This window comes from Frankliniella occidentalis, unplaced genomic scaffold (genome assembly GCF_000697945.3).
Source record: "Frankliniella occidentalis isolate FOCC.00 unplaced genomic scaffold, Focc_3.1 Scaffold414, whole genome shotgun sequence".
In the NCBI taxonomy this organism is placed as follows: Eukaryota; Metazoa; Arthropoda; class Insecta; order Thysanoptera; family Thripidae; genus Frankliniella; species Frankliniella occidentalis.
Window position 1 is genome coordinate 126,374 of NW_026267535.1, and position 15,233 is coordinate 141,606.

Below are 15,233 nucleotides of genomic sequence, written 5' to 3' on the forward strand. Positions count from 1 at the left end.
CCCCCTCCGCTCCCCCACCACGGTGAAGCAAGTGCATTGCGTTCGTTGCACCTGCCCATCGATGCGGCCGGACGCGAGGCCCCTCGTGGAATGGGAAGGGGGAGTGAGACAGTGCAGCAGGAAAGGAAGAGCGCGCCCTCCCCGGTGCCCGTCCCGTCTGGTGCTGATGCGGCACGTCTGCCATGAGGAGGAGGCCGCGGCGCGGGACGCTGGATGGACCCGGTTGCCTCACCGGATGCTGCAAAAGATGAGACGAGAGATGAGGCGGAGAGGCGCAAGCAAGCGAGCGGCTCACAGATGCACCGCACTGTAGCCGTGGGGTCATATACTCGCATGCAGTTGCACCCCCCGCCCCCGCAATGCAACAGGTCTCCTGCTAATCACTCTTGCGGGGGCGACGCGGCGGCGCGCGCCCGCGACCCATATCTCCATCGCTGTATGATTATATATTAAAATGTGTGTGTAAGTTTGACGCGCGCGTGCACGCACGGGGTGACCTTGGGCGGGGAAGACCAAACGCCGGCGGCGGCGGTGTCGGCGTGCCCGACGCTGCGTGACGGTGACGGCGCAGGGGACCCCCGCCCCGCCAGAGGCAGGTGCCGTATGCAAATGAGTGGCCGGGGTGTGTATGTACTTTACTCGTGAGGCGCCAGCGGTCAATGTTGACATTCCTGTAGTCTGGTTCGCGTGCCCGTAAATGTTATCTGATTCTAGGTGTTAGATTCGACAAAACCCGAAACATCGACCATACAGTCAAGTGCCCTAAATACGGACTAGCGTCCAAAATACGGACACTTTGCTGTTTTCTACTAGTAAAGCCCCTAAATCGAAAACGGGTACCCGGAATATAGATGCCGAGGGCTCACTGGAAAGGTTAGACCTTCTAGAATCTAGATTTGAAGAAATATTTTCGATATCTTGCATACTGTTCTCTCCAAAAAATGCCAAACTTGCGTTCTGGGGCGCCACGAAAACGGACAATTTTTATACTGCTTTGCAAGAATGTGGGGCTCTCAACGGCGGGTGATCGCACAACTTTCAGGTTGACAAATGTAAAACTAGGACTCTTCACCTACAAGATGACACAAGAAAATTTTGTCTGTGTCACTTGTGTCAAGTTTGAGAAGCGATTTCCGAAAGACTCCTAAATACGGACAGAGGATTTTACATGCAAAAGTGACTGCTGTCCGTATTTAGGGCACTTTAAACGACTTTAAAAACGATCTTTAAGCAATTCTGGCGGCTAAACTGTACCAGACAAAAAAATTTCACCGGCAGGGTAAGGTCAAATTTTTTCATGAAGTTTCTATTCCCTCCAACAATTTTTCACTTTTCATCATTTTTAAAGGCTGTCCGTATTTAGGGCGCTTAGTCTCCTAAATACGGACACTCTTCTAGCGTGGCTCACTGGTACATCTTAGCTGATAAAAAACCGTTCAAGGTATTGGTAGGTGTGTCTCGGTCCGAAGATTTTATAATCCCCACCGATTTTCAATTTTGTCAAAACTACAGATTTTACAGGCCTTTTTCTCTAAAAATCGTCCGTATTTAGGGACAATGACTGTACCCTAAGGAGTGTGCGCGTACCAGTGTCACACTGGCAGTGTCGGGGGCCTCCGCGGCACGCCAATCCTCCTCCCTGCCTCCTCGCCGACGCTAGCCCAGCCCAACAGCCCAACCGCCGTGGCCCAACCGCTTCCTACGCATGCCCAGCGCCGCGCGGACCTAAAGAACGACGAGCTCTCGCCAAACGCGATGGAGCGGGAGAAAGTTGTTGTTTGGGCCGCCCGGCCCGGCCCGGCGACCCACCACCAAACCACACCCAGCCCTTTTGCCTTGTGCACTGCCATGCACATGTCGCCATGGCTCTTCTTTGCTCTGCCGCAGCTCGGCTCCTCCTGACTGGACAGTGCGAACAACTGATAAGCCTGTGCTCTCCTTATCGATGTCGGGCATGCGCTCGCATTGCGGGCGTAAAGGCCAGCGGTTGGTGCACATCGCGCAGGATCGCATTGTTCTCCCGTGTCCTGCCGGGCAGCGAGCACCAACAACAGATAAAGTCCACAGGCGGTGTTCTTATTTCTGCATGCAAATAAATACGAAACGGGCACAGCGTGTTTGTTGGACGCGTTTAGCCGTCTTTTGTTACAGCGGCAAGGGCTTCCGCTGCTTGGCGCTGTAAATAGTGCGCTCGCGGTACGCGCCCTGCCCCGCGGCCGCGGCCGCCCCGTAGTCCCGTCTCGTGTGTGCCGTAACGCACGCAGGAGAAACTCTGTCATGATCATTGTTGCGTGACGGGCTATTCGTGCACATGGGAGACTGCAGCCTTGCAGCAGCAGCCGTGGTGGTGGCGCCTGAGCTGCTCTGTTCCTCCTGGACGTGCAGCAGCAGGCCACCCCGACCTCGTCTGTAGTAAAACGTGACGTTTATGGGGTCGTGCTCTCATATCGTTCCCGCAGATGGATCGACACCAACCATTCGACCTTTTGATTTTAGATCATTGACTGCTGCTGCTGCTGCGCTGTTCACGGTTACAGGTGAAGTGGTTCGCCTCTGATTGAGTCGCCTTCGTCGTCATTGAACAAGAGAGGGCAAAGCGCTATGGATATCTCCCCGGACAGGTTTACGATCCATTGAGCACCGTTGCACTCACTGGCGGGGCGGGGCGGGGCGCTGGGCGCAGTGAGGCGCAGACAGCACCTGCGCACCCTTGACAGAATAGAATTATGAGTGTCCCCTCGGCACCCTGTAAATCTTGAGGCAGGCCACGGTTCGACACGGCACGGGGCACCAGCACGGACAGCGAGGGACGGATTCATTTGGAAGCCGGGACGACGGAGTTTTCGGTGGTCGTTTGTGAAATCAGTTTGTTGCTTCGAGTTTCGGGTGCATGTTCCGCTCGGCGCACCCTGCCCGGGGGGAGGGAAGGGCCAACCGAGAGTGCGGCCAGCAAGTGCAAGACTGCCGAACGCTTTCTTTAACTTTAATAACAATTTGAGCTCGAGCTCCCAAAGACGAAACACTCCTCTGAAAAGAAAGTGGTCCACACGGCAGGGAAAATTGTATGCTCTCTGGCCGGACGGCCACAGCAGGTAGAGACGAAGACGGACAGCAGGCTGGACGCGCGCTGACACTTGCACTTGCTGTCCACCAGCACCAACACCACCACCACCACCCCACCCTCCCCGCCCGGGGCCGGCCGGCAGCCCCACCCTCCCTCTCCTCCCCGTAGTCGCAGCCCGCCCGCCCCGGACAAAGAAAGAAGACACGGAAGGGGCGGGGAGGGGAGGGTGGGAGAGGGTGCGCGCGCACGCCGCCGGGCCGGGCCGAGCCGAGCTCGCCGTGAGCGTGAGGTTCGCTGGCTCGGCTCGCGGCCCGCTCCGCTCCCCTCCTCAGTGCAGCGCGGAGCTCGTACTGCGAGCAGTGCGAGGAGTGAGCGCGAGGCCAGCAGCGCCTCTCAGACTGTATAGCGAGCGAGAGCCGAGCCATGGCGTAGGACGTTAGCACGGACAGGATCAACCCCACTGCCAAGCCCCCTGTGTTCATCACCCCCCTCCCCCCAATTCTTGTGTTCAACGGAATCCTTGTGTTCAATAGTGTAACTAGTGTGTTCGTGTGTTAGGCCCTAAGTGTTCATCTACGTGTGCGTGTGTGTGTGTGCTTAGTTCTATAAGCAGTCGTTTGTGCTAGTGATAAGCGCCTCCCAGCGAGGTGTCATAGTCTGAGAGGATCCAGTGGAGTACCAGCCGCCCCTGTTCCTGCACTGCACTCTGACGTCACGTGCTCCGGTAAGTCAGTAACCTTATGTCCGTCCGTCTGTCCGAAGCGGTTGCCCCCCCCCCCCCCTTGAAGAATGGGGGGGGTATGAGGATGAGGGAAGTGCGAGCGTCGCCGGTTTGTTTTGGTCCTTTCTCTCTTCCCTTGAGCGTCCTGTCGCGTCGTCGTCGTCGGCCCCGCGACGGGGAGGGGGGGGGGGAGCTGGAATGCAGGCTGAGGTAACATTAGCAACAGCGGCCAGCCCGCCCCGCCGCGCCACGCCGCGGCACTGCGAGCGCGACCGAGCGGCGGACGGGACGGACGCTCTGATTGGCGGGGAAGGGTTGAACCACCCGTCTGGCCCTCGGCAGGTACTGCCGGGCCAGGATGGGGACGGGGTGGGTTGGGCAGGTCGACGGCCAGCTGCTCTGCTCCTGTCGAAGAGGACCGCCCCCCACCCCTCCTCCTCCCGCGGGCTGGTCTTCTCACCCCTTTCCCTCCGCTCCACCCTGCCTACCTTAAGCTTAAGCAACCCTTCCTCTGGCGAGCTGCTGCTGCCCCCCTCCTCCCTTTCCCCTCCCAGGTTGAAAAAGGAGCCTGTCTTGCCTATATACCTCGTCTCTTTTCTTCTTTCCTCCTCTTGCTCCTCCCAGCTGCCATGTAGCCCGAGGACTACAAGCTCACCTGTGTTGCCGTGCCGCCGCCGTGCCCCCCGTCCCCCGGAAGCTCGCGTACAGAGCACGCCGGCGACGACGTGTGGCCAAGCAGGCTGCCAAGGCCAGCGAAAGTGTCTCTCTGCCCGACCACAGGCACAAGCGACCACGTGTTGTGAGGCTGTCTCTTGCACTGCGGTGTATTGGGGGCGGGGGCGGGGGTCGCCTGCTGGGCTGTGCGAGGGGGGCGGGTCCGGGTTCGGGCTTTGCAGCCCTGGATTCTGGGAAACGATCTGGGTCGATGGGGGGGAAGGAAAGGCGGTGTCATGTCGCCCAAAGAGAGCGCGCGGGTGAAAAAGAAAGACTTTTACAGGAAGGAAGGGCTTTCGCTTTGCCTGCCGCCGTACGGGCCGTGCGCCGCGTGCACCCTACTGTACTTGTGCTGTACTTTGATGTACAGAGGACCGACCTACCCCAACGTGCGGCGGGCGTCCCGGGTCGGCGCTTATCGTCCATCTCGGCATGAATGTGTCGGTATCACTTGCTGTGTACGGGCCGACCTGCGAACCCTCGGCTCGCCAACGAACCGCGCGACGGCGAAACGACTCGGCAGCGCCTGGACCAAAGTTTTCGTCTTGATTTTGTCCGATGAACTTCAATGCGACATCATCGTGTTACTTCCATGTAGGTGAGGCCGTGTGGCACGGTGGCGTATAGCGTCGTGTAACTCGACACCTCCCTCCGTCCGTGAGAGGCGTATAGGAAGGGTCCCCCTTTTACGTAACACGACTCACGCCCTCGTGCTGCTGTTGCCGTCTCACTTTGTCGCCAAAACGTCGCCGCCCTGCTGATGTGGCTGTGGCCCCCTTGGTATGTCGCCGGCCATCGTATCACGCTCGGATTGCCGCCGCTGCTGTGTCCCGTTCAGGGCACAGCGAGCCTTGTCCCCCCGAAGGGCGCGACGACCGTGTCTGTCGCCAACCACTCTGGGCTGGGCTTTGGGCCTGAGCAGCAATCAAATGTGGTTAGGTTTAGACTTTGGCGCTAGATTGTCCCCGATTACTTGTGCTGCCTAGTTCTTAATAATTATCGTACTCCCTTGCATTTTAGCTGGTTTCCATCAAGACTAATGAATGGACCTCAATCTTAAGATTCGCCACTTTTAATTTCTAGTGAAAGTGACGTGTCTCGTTTTTCAATTCGCATGCGAGTTATCTAACGACCAAGCTGTCGTTCGTTATCCATTACTCGTTCGAAATTTATGTTAGTGCCGCTGAGATCCATCTCCCTGTCTCTCCCTCTTCTGCCCCCCCCCCCTCCCTCAGGGAGAGTCAGGAGGGACAGGGGAGGCAGGTGTGCTCCAGCCGTGCGGCTGGAAAACGAACCGAATTTAGGTTGGGTGGGGAGAGGGGGTGGGGGCCGTGTCTGCTTCGTTTGCGACGTCGGCAGTTTAGAGGCATCTTCCTTTTCTTCCTTCCTCGCTCTTCAAAAAAAAATAATGTGGGAGAAAGACGCGTTCGCCAACTGTCTCTTTCTCTCTCACCGTCTTGTGTTCGGATTGCTGCTTTTCGCGTCTGTATTATTGGTGCAATTTTTATTCCATCTATTTTTTTTCCTGCGTCGTCTTTGTCCGTTGCCTGCAGTGCTTGTGTGTGTGTGTGTTCGTTTCGCTTTTGTTATTGACCTGCGGCAATCCTGGCCGAGGACAAAGCGTGTTGGTGGCTGCGTGCCTGCGGCAGGGCAGGGCTTGGCAAGCAGGTCCTGGCGAAGGATCTGAACTGGCAGGGACCTGGCAGGACGGCAGGAGACGACGACGCCCGTCGCGAATCGTTCAGGGCAGGGTGTCCGATCCAGCGACTTGGTGACGACGACGTCGGGAATTCGACCGTCTCTTAGAGTAGGAGTAGGGATTGCCTTGTCCCTGTACGGGGTACGGGTTGCATGACAATGGGCGAGCGACTGACTGACCAGGGTAGGATGGGTTGGATTGACCGGGGCCCCTGTCAATGGGGGAAATAAGACGACGATTCCCTCAACGCTGCTCCGTCGAACACAAAAGAGAGGCACGAGAAACTTTTATGACATGCATTGCATCTCAGGCGCCGAAACGAAAAGGTTGAGGGGGTGGGGGCACTGATAGCTGGAGAACTCACGACGTTCTCTTTCCCTCGGGTGATAACTCAAGAGACCGGACGGCAGCAATTAGAACCCCCCCCCCCTATTTATTTTGTAGCGTGTTTGTTAAGGCGAAAAGTCTCTCTCTTTATCGGCGGCTCGGCTCGGCGGGAGGTCGTCGTCGTCGTCGCGGCGAGCTGCCGTATGTCAACTTCCTGGCGGCCGCACCGGCGTCACCGCGTCGCGGCCGTGAATGTCTCGCTGACCCGGTGCCGGGTGGGCGTGGTCGAGACATAACAGGTCGGGAGCAGCAGAGTCTAGTCCGGACAGGGGCGACACTATACACACACTCTCCTTGAGGGAGGCTGCGTCGTGTGTCACCGTGTACGGGGGGAAGGGAAAGGGCCCCCGGAAGTGACAAAGACGCAACGACGGCGGCGGTGCACCTGGACGCGGGGGAGGAGCGGAGGAAGGAGGGTCCCGCCCGGGGCGTATACAACGACGACGGCGGTGGGACGCAAGGGGGACCCCGCCGCCGACGACGACACGGCCCACCCGTCGCCCTGGCCCTGCACTCCTGCTTCAAGCCCGCTTCCGCTACGCTCGCTGGCCGCAGTTCCGCTCCGTCTGTCTTCTGGGATTTCGATAATCCTTCGGCCAACCCGATTGACTTGGCGACAAAGCTGAGGTGGTGCGAGCGATTGCAGCCCGCCCGGTGCAGCGCGGTGGTGCAGAGGTGCAGGACGCCCACGGCGGGCATGCGGCACCTTGTCTTGTTGCCCCCGGGGCCTGCTCCTTCCTGCCTCTCTTGCATCGCTTTCCTTTGTTTACTCGGCCTGCATGGCGTGCTCGGCGGTGTGGTGCAGCAGCCGCTGCAGCCGCTGCAGCCGGCCCGGGCACACCGCGCCGAGCAGTACAGCGGGGTGACGTGAGCGGCCGGAGCCGCTTCATGGCCGCCGCCGGGCCGGGGCCGGGCTGGCAACAGCGCCCCCTCCACCCTCCACCCGTGTAGTGTCGAGCCAGGCGCGGCAACGCCGCCTGCCACCGCCACCGCGCCACGCCACGCCCCGCGCTCTGCTGCACCAACGAAGAACGGCACGACACGCGAATCGTGCGCCACGCTCCGCCACGCCTCGCGGCTCAGCTGCTGCGCTTGACATGTCACCGCGCTGGACGGACAACACGATGTCGTCCTGGAGGTGGCCGTCGTCGTCGGCGGCGTCGCCCATCTCACCAGGGCCGCCGGCCTCCTCCAGCTGGCCCGGGCCGGGGGGTAACGACCTCAGCTGCCTCAGCGTGGTGCGATGATGGGGTGCTCCCCCGCCGCCGGGTGCGCGCCGCTGCGCCCCAGAGTGCCCCGCCTGCGCCTCCATCCCTCACTGCACCCCCTCCCTCCTCACCTGCAGCGCCGCCGCCGTCTCTCGTCGGTCTAATTTCCAACATGATCTTCTCTCAAATTGCCCTCCTCCTCTGCTGCGAGGCTCAGCCAGGCGGAGGGGCTGTAGGAGGATGAGATCTTCTCCGGGGGACGTGGTGAGGGGCGGTTATGCTGGGTAGTCTTGGGCGGCTATAGGCTTGGCTGCAGCTGCGTTTGGCCAACCCGACCGCAGGCGCGGGCCGCAGCAGCGGGGAGTGCATCCAGCCAAAGTGCTGCAGCTGCAGACTGCACCGCCGACCGCGAGCCATCATCGCCGCCGTACCCGGCGAGCGAGGACGTTACGTCTTCGCTGCGGGGCTCAACGCCCCGCCCCGCCTCACCTGGAGTGTCATGAGGGGCAGCTCCACCACGGTGCGTCCTCGCCGAGTGGACTACTGGAACCTGGCCGCTGTCACGTGATTTAAGAGCGCGGGGGCGGGGCGGGGCTGGGCGGTGGGTCACGGATGGGCTGCTCGTCAGCTGACTCGCCTCCTCGTTGACGGAGCAGCGGCTCCAGAGCAAAGCTCTCATTGACGGGTTCTTCTAAAACCCCTACCTGTGGAGTGGACACTCTTCCCTCTAATGAATGGCAGCGTCTGTTTCCACTCGGTGCTAAGTCGCCCAGGTGGACCGCGTACGTGGAAGCACCTTGACCGCGTGCGAAGGTCGCTGACCGGCGGCCGGCGGGCAGCAGTAAAGTGTCCGCCGGACGAGAGGAGGAGAACGCATAAACGACGCCCCTTCTGTCGCTCACGCAGGATGACGACGTCCCCGTCCGGGGCGCCGCACTGTCTGTCCGCGGCAGCGTCGCGACGCCCCGGCCCGGGCCCCGCGGGGCGTCTCTGGCAGCCGTCCAGCGCCCGCCACGCCGCGCCACCGCCGGTATGCAGCTCACGCGGGCTGCACTGCCAAAGTATATAGTGTTGGCGTCTTCTTTATTGGGAACAGGTCGGCGGCTCGGCCTCGTCCTCGTCGTCGTCGGGGGGGACACTTATTGGGCGATTGAATTGTGTGCTCCGGCGGGGTCGGGGTGCCGGGGTGGGTGCGCCTCTGCTCGTGTTGTGTGGACACGTCGCCTGCTCCGGCCGCGTGGCCTCCTAGTTTACGGCCGGCTTTGTGGAGTGCGTATCGAAAGGTGCGATGCCTCATGCTTATTAGATCGGTCACGCTTACCTTTGGGCGCGGCGCGGCGGGGTGGCGCATGCGGGCCGGCACGTCGGCCAGGTGGGCGAGAGAGCGGGCGGGCAAGCAGAGAGCCTCTCTCGACTTGGTCCGTTTAGAGATTAGGGCCCCTGCTTCCCGCCCCCGCCCCCGCCCCCGCCCCCTTCCCCCGGGCCATGGCATGTGCCCTCGAACAGGTGCCGGCCCGTGCCCCGCCCCGGGCCCCGCCGGACTCCCTCACAGCTGCCACGACGCCGCCGCCGCCACCGCCCCCCGGGACCCCAGAGAGGGCGGGACCTCCACTCCGCCGGGTTGCACCTGTCGCCGCTGTATAAGATGCCCGTCTGGCCGTTGGGGCTAAACGGTTCGGTTCGATTTCCGCTCCGGAACACAAAGAAGACCAGACCTGCGCACCGGTTCCGTTTTTGCAGCGAAGGGGGGAGGAACCTGGGGGTGGAAGGCGGTGGTGCTGGTGGTTCGCTCGATGTGCCACGAGATAGTCCCCTCTGTATGGCCAGTAGTGTACAGTGGTATTAAACAAAGTGTTGTTTTTCAAGCAGCCAGGATTTTCTTATGAAATAAATACATTGGAACGTCTTGGTTTGTCCAAGGGTGCTTGAAAACCAAAGACGTCGCGTTTATGTATCGCGCCTCTGGCCTCGGTCCGAGTAGGGGGGAGTCGGACCCACACGGTCGTCCGGAGGGGCGGATGTGTGTGTGTGTGTGTGTTTCGGCGGATGCGCCGGTTGCCGGGTTCCTACTATCTCGTCTTCTTGTTCGTAACGGCCTCCTTGTGCACGCCCTTGGTCCGGTTGACACCCCGCCGCTTGCTGCTGGCCCGGGCGGAGGAGCGGCAACAGCGCCGCAGTCAGCTGTGCCGGTGGTGCCGGTGGTGGTGGTGCGGGTGTGCCCGCGCCCGGCGAGGCGATGTGATACCCGACCCAGCCGGACCGGACGCGGGCGGCGTGGTGGTGGTGGTGTTGGTGGTGGCGCCGTGCCACACGTGATGGACGGGATGCAGAGGCGCCTGCCGAGCTTGCGTCACCGCCGTCACCGCCACCACCGCGGCCCTCCTGCGCTTGTTGCGGCTGGTAAGGAACATCGCCGTACTGACCGCGAAGTGGTCGCGGGGGCCAAGTCGCACTCATTCCCCCGATGGTGCCATCGCCACCGGTGATTTAAGTTCATGTGTCCCCGCCACCCGCACTCGACCTCTACGGTCACGAGACCAGCACGAGACCGTCGCCAAAGTCCATTGGTGATGTGCTTGTTACTGTAGGTTGTAAGTAGCTGACGTCAAACTGGCACACGTTTGGTCGGCAATTTGGGACTTGAATTCGACCCTAATGAAAACACGGTGTGTAGCATGCATGAGGTCGTCGCGACTTTCCCAAGTTGAACTACACAGGGCGAGGATGGGGAGGACCCCGTTGTGTCCGCCGGCGGCCAGGGTGGTGTCGCCGCCCGGCAACAACACAACACGTCGCCGTCGTCGTCGTGGCCGCGACGGCCCCGCACTCGCGTGTGTGCTGCTCTCGAGGACGTTGCCGACCGACCGGCCGACGAGACTTGCGCCCCAATTTGCATAATAGCCCCATCATCGAATAATGTCGATCCGCGGGGCGGCGGGACGGACGGGACGGGACGGGCCGGCGCGTCGGCGGCGGGCGCAAGAGCGAAGGGCAGAGCGTACGGAGCACATCGCAAAAAGAAAGACATTTAAAAACAAATGAAACAGAAACGAATGGCACCATGCCACGTTCAGTGAGTGTATGTGTGTGTTTTTTTGTCGTTTGGGTGGAGCAGCAGCGGCGCGCGCGGCGGAGGCAGTGACCGTGTTATGGGCCATCATGTGGCGGCTCTTATCAAGATGCCCCGCCCGTCTCGGCCCGGTGCGGAGCGGAGCGCCTTGCTCTGCTGGGGGGCGGGGGCCGGCCGGACTCGCCTCGTTCTGGCCCAGCTGATGGACGCCGTGCCGTCGGCCGTCCAGTCCCTCCGTCGCCGCCGCCGTCCCTCCACATGATGGAGTAGAGTGTAGTATAGCACGGGCGATGGCCTAGTTCTCGGGGTGAACCATCGATCGTCGTCGGCGCCGGCGACGCGCAGGGGGGCTGGTCGCGCGGTCGGCAACGCGGCGCCGGCGGCGGTGGTGACAGACACGCGCACTGCATCATTGACGGCCGCCGTCACGTCACGACCGACGACGACGACGACGCGACGGGGAGAGTCGCTCTAGTCACACGTCTCGTCACCTCCACCACCACCACGTGGATTGCTGGCCCGCTGGTCTGACGACGACGACGCGACGACGGCGGTTAGGATGCGCCATATCTCTTTTAAAGTGGCGCTGCTCCAGGAGCGTGTTATTGGGGCGGGGGTGGCGGTGGCCCGCGCTGTGCCGTATTGAGGGTCACGGAGTATAAATAGCACCGCCCCACTCCCCCGCCCCGCGCCGTCGCGGCGGCGCCTCGGATGACAAAACGCTGCCGTTTGGGGCTTTTGTGACGTCGTCGTCGTGCGGCTGGAGGGGGCGGCGGCGGCGGCGGCAGTGGTAGCGAGTGATATTGTAAGAGGAGAAGTGTCCCGAAGCGTCGTCGCCGCGTCGCCGTCGCCGGCTGCGGCGTCTTTTCCTGCCCTGTTGCTCTTCTTCTGCGAAGCGGCGGCGGCGGGGGGTGGCCGGGGGGATGGGAGAGCGGGATCACTTTGATGGATAGACGCGTGTTGTGTTGTGTGTCGTGTTCCCCGCCGCCCCCCTATGCCCGTCCTCGCCCACCGCACTTGCTGATAAAGCGCACATCCTATCACATCGTTATCGGCCGCGCTTTTAAATACCCTCCTTCTTCGGCGCCGCGACCGCGAGGTCCCCGACCAAGAAGGAGGAGGCTCTCAAAGATTTGGGGAAGGGGAGGCGGCCAACGAACTTGTTGCCCCTCCCCCCTCTCTCCCCTTCTCAGCTGACTCGTCACCTGAAGTGCACGGCACGTGGACACGTGCCGTGGTTTTACTTAGGGGTACTGTACTGTACCTTTTCGGGACACGCGCTGCGCCTTGTAATCTTTGAAGCCATGATTATGTTGGTTACGTACTTTCGTGTTCTCCGTCTTTTTCGGTGGAAATTGGCGTCGCGTCACGCGCGGGTGTGACGACGAGCCTGATATAGTAGCGTTGCGGCGCGTATATTGCTCAGTATTGGTCCGAAGTGCTGTGCGTAGCGTAGACCTCTCAGACGGCGGCGGCCAGCTAGGGCGAGAGCACAGCACCAGCACCGGTCAGCAAAGGATGCAAGTAAGGGGCGGCTAGTATGACTTGTGGGCGCTGTTCAGGTTGGTTCCCATGACTGACAAAACTCGTCCTCTCGAGAGGAGAGAGGGAGAGAGTCGTGCCCTCCCCCCTCCCTTCGCGATGACTAATCCAGTCTCTCGAGCATGGGAAGAAGAGTGTAGTGCCTGGCCGCCCGCTGGCGCGGCGGCGGCGGCGGCCGCACAGGTCAGTGACCAAAAACTGTTGACCTTGGCTTTCCTCGGCCAGCCGGCGGGCACCGGCGGCCGGGCAGCGTGCGGCGCTACTAAGAGAAGGATGCAGCTGCGACATGTGTTTTCGCATCAGTATGCATGGGCGGCGGCGGCTCAGCTGCTGCTCGCGGCGAGGCTGCGCTGGACATGACGACGTCCAGCTTTGATAACGAGGAGGAGGAGGAGGAGGCCGCTGCAGTGCAGGCTCATATGTACCGGCAGGCAGGAGAGTGGCGCTGCTCGTGTCTTATGCAACCTGCAGGCCAGGCCGCCGCCCCCGCCCCGGCGGCGGCGGTGCATCTAGTGCAGCAGGAGGGGAGGCGGCGCGGCTCTGCTTGCACGGCGGCGTCACGGCCCTGTGCTCGATCGTGGAGCGCCGCCCCGGCCTCGGCAATATACCGTTCTGCTCCGCTAAATGACGACCATCACTCGCTGTTGCCGCGGCCCCGCGCCGCCCCCCTCTCTCTCGCTCGCTCTCCCTTTCTTTTCCTTGTAATCGGCTGGCCGGGTGGTCTCGGCTCGGTCTGGTCTGGTCTCGCGAGTCGTACACTATGATGATGATGGCGTAAGAAGGCTGGGGCCGGCTCTAGCGCTCTAGCGCCTAGGACCGGACCCACTCGTTTGGCAGGGCGGGGTCCCACCTCGCGGACCAGCTGGCTGTCCTCTACCGGCCTACACTACACTACACCGGACCTCTGAAATCGATTTCGTGCTCGCGATGCGATCAGCGGGGGAGCAGGTCCGGGCGGGGTATGTCCTGCAGTGTTCGATCCTGCTCGCGCTGCCGTATACCTTATTGACTCTCGCGGCATCGCACCGCATCATTCGATATTGCCCGCGCGCGCTGCTTGCTTCGCCGAGCTCGCGTCATAGCAGCCCGCGCCGGTGACAGCATGGCAACAGCGAGACGACGACGCTGCTCTGCGAGTCTATGGACTTCCCCCCGCGCGCCCCCCGACCCCTCGCGCGCGCACTGTAGCACTGTATCCAGGCGGTCGGTCGGTCGGTGGTGGATGCGCGCTCGACTTGTTTGACCCAGTTTGTGGCGGCCCCTAACAGTCGCCACGTGACCCAGTGCCGATGCCGAATGGCTGCTCAAGTGAGGCTATATGCGGGGCGGTATGGGGTGCCGTTTGGCCTGATGGACGGCCGTCGTCGTCGTCGTCATCGCCGTCGTGGTGTTGTTGGCGCCCGCCGCGGTGGCGTAGCGTAGCGTAGCGTAGCGGGGCGTGGCGGGGCAGGACCGCCAGGGCGCGGTGCAGCGTTGACCTAGTTTAGGAGCGCGGGTGGCGCGGCGCTGCGGGGCGTGGCGCGCGCGTGGCGGCAGCGGCGGTGAGGCAACGTAAGTGGAGTGCATATGCCGCTGCACGGAGGTGAGTCAGAGGGCGCCGCGTAGTGTTATGTGCGAGTATGCCGCCGCCGCCGCCGCTGCTGCTGCTGGTGGAGGTGGCGGCCGCGGCGCGTCTGTTCGCATGAGCAGCTCGCCCACGTCAAGTGCAAGTGCGTGGTCGGTACGGGCTGCTGCTGCTCACTGCTCACCCTCGCGGCTCGACTCTGTGGTTTTCAAGTATAATAAAAACGCTTGCTCGCCTTCCATTCCGACAGCATTGCGATGCGTGCTCGTCGCCGTCCTCTGATGGTTGCCGTGCTTTACGCCCGCGCGCACTCGTGCCCGTGCCCCGCGCTGCCGTTGCACTTGCACCCGCGCGCGCGCACAGGCCGGCCGTCCCGGTGACGTCGTGGCGGCCCGCGGGCGGGCAGTGTACTCGTCTGACGCATATTGCATCCGGGGCCGCGCCCGCCCGCGCTTCTACTTCGCCGAAAGGAAGGAAGGAAGGAAGGAAGGAAAGGATTCGGTCGGTCGTCTCGGGAGGGGGGCAGCCCCAGGACGAATGAGTGTGTGCGATCCGATCTGAGACGCTTTAGCGCGGCGTGTCGTGCCGGGCCGCGGGCCAGCAGGGCGGGACCGACCGGATGAGACGTCCGTGTTTCCGGCCCGCGGTGTAGTGTGTCGGGCTCCGGCAGGCATTCGCCGCGCCGGGACCCGTCGTACCTCATCGCGGTCCCTGGAAGTGATTTCTTTCGCGACCGCTCGTGTCCCTTTTTATTCATCCTTTTTATTTTAGTTTCTTCCGAGTCTGCGACTTTGCTTCTTGGGCGTGACGCGGCGGCGTTCGTGTGACGTGTGTTCCGCGTTACTAGTAACTGTCACTGTAGCCCTCCTGCTAACGAAGGAGAGCCCCCGTACGGAGACACGCAGCTTTGGGGGGGGGGGGGGAGTATGTGGAGCGCATGCAGATGACCGCAATGTCACGCGTCACGCGACGTGACGCGTCCCGGCTCACCACAGTGACCGCCTTCATTCTTCTTGTTCCTGCTGTGGTTTTCCCTCTCCTTCCCTCTCCCTCCCGCTCTCGCGGCCCGGTTTTTAAATCGCTGCCAAAAACGTGACGCGGCGCGGGAGAGCCGGGGCGGGGTCCCGTGGCGGTGGTGTAAGGAGGAGGTGGAGGTGTGTGTGTGTGTATTTAACTTACTCATCAGTAGTATTTCCCCGTATTGCGCGCGTGGAGTGGCGTGGCGCGGTCGTGAGGGGGGGCTTTCCTCGGCCAGCCGGCGGGC

General features: G+C 62.0%; 1 protein-coding gene across 3 annotated transcripts in view; it reads left to right on the top strand.

Moving 5' to 3' along the window:
- Positions 1-15,233, top strand: part of LOC113209019 (histone demethylase UTY) — a 42,115-nt gene that overhangs the window by 18,153 nt on the left and 8,729 nt on the right. Inside the window, exon 1 of one of the 3 annotated variants that reach the window (XM_026426344.2) lies at positions 3,396-3,788. The exons of the other annotated variants lie outside the window; for them this stretch is intronic. The gene's annotated coding sequence lies outside the window, so the exon portion shown is untranslated. Of the gene's footprint in view, positions 1-3,395; positions 3,789-15,233 lie in introns of those variants that run through there. 3 annotated transcript variants of the gene reach the window in all.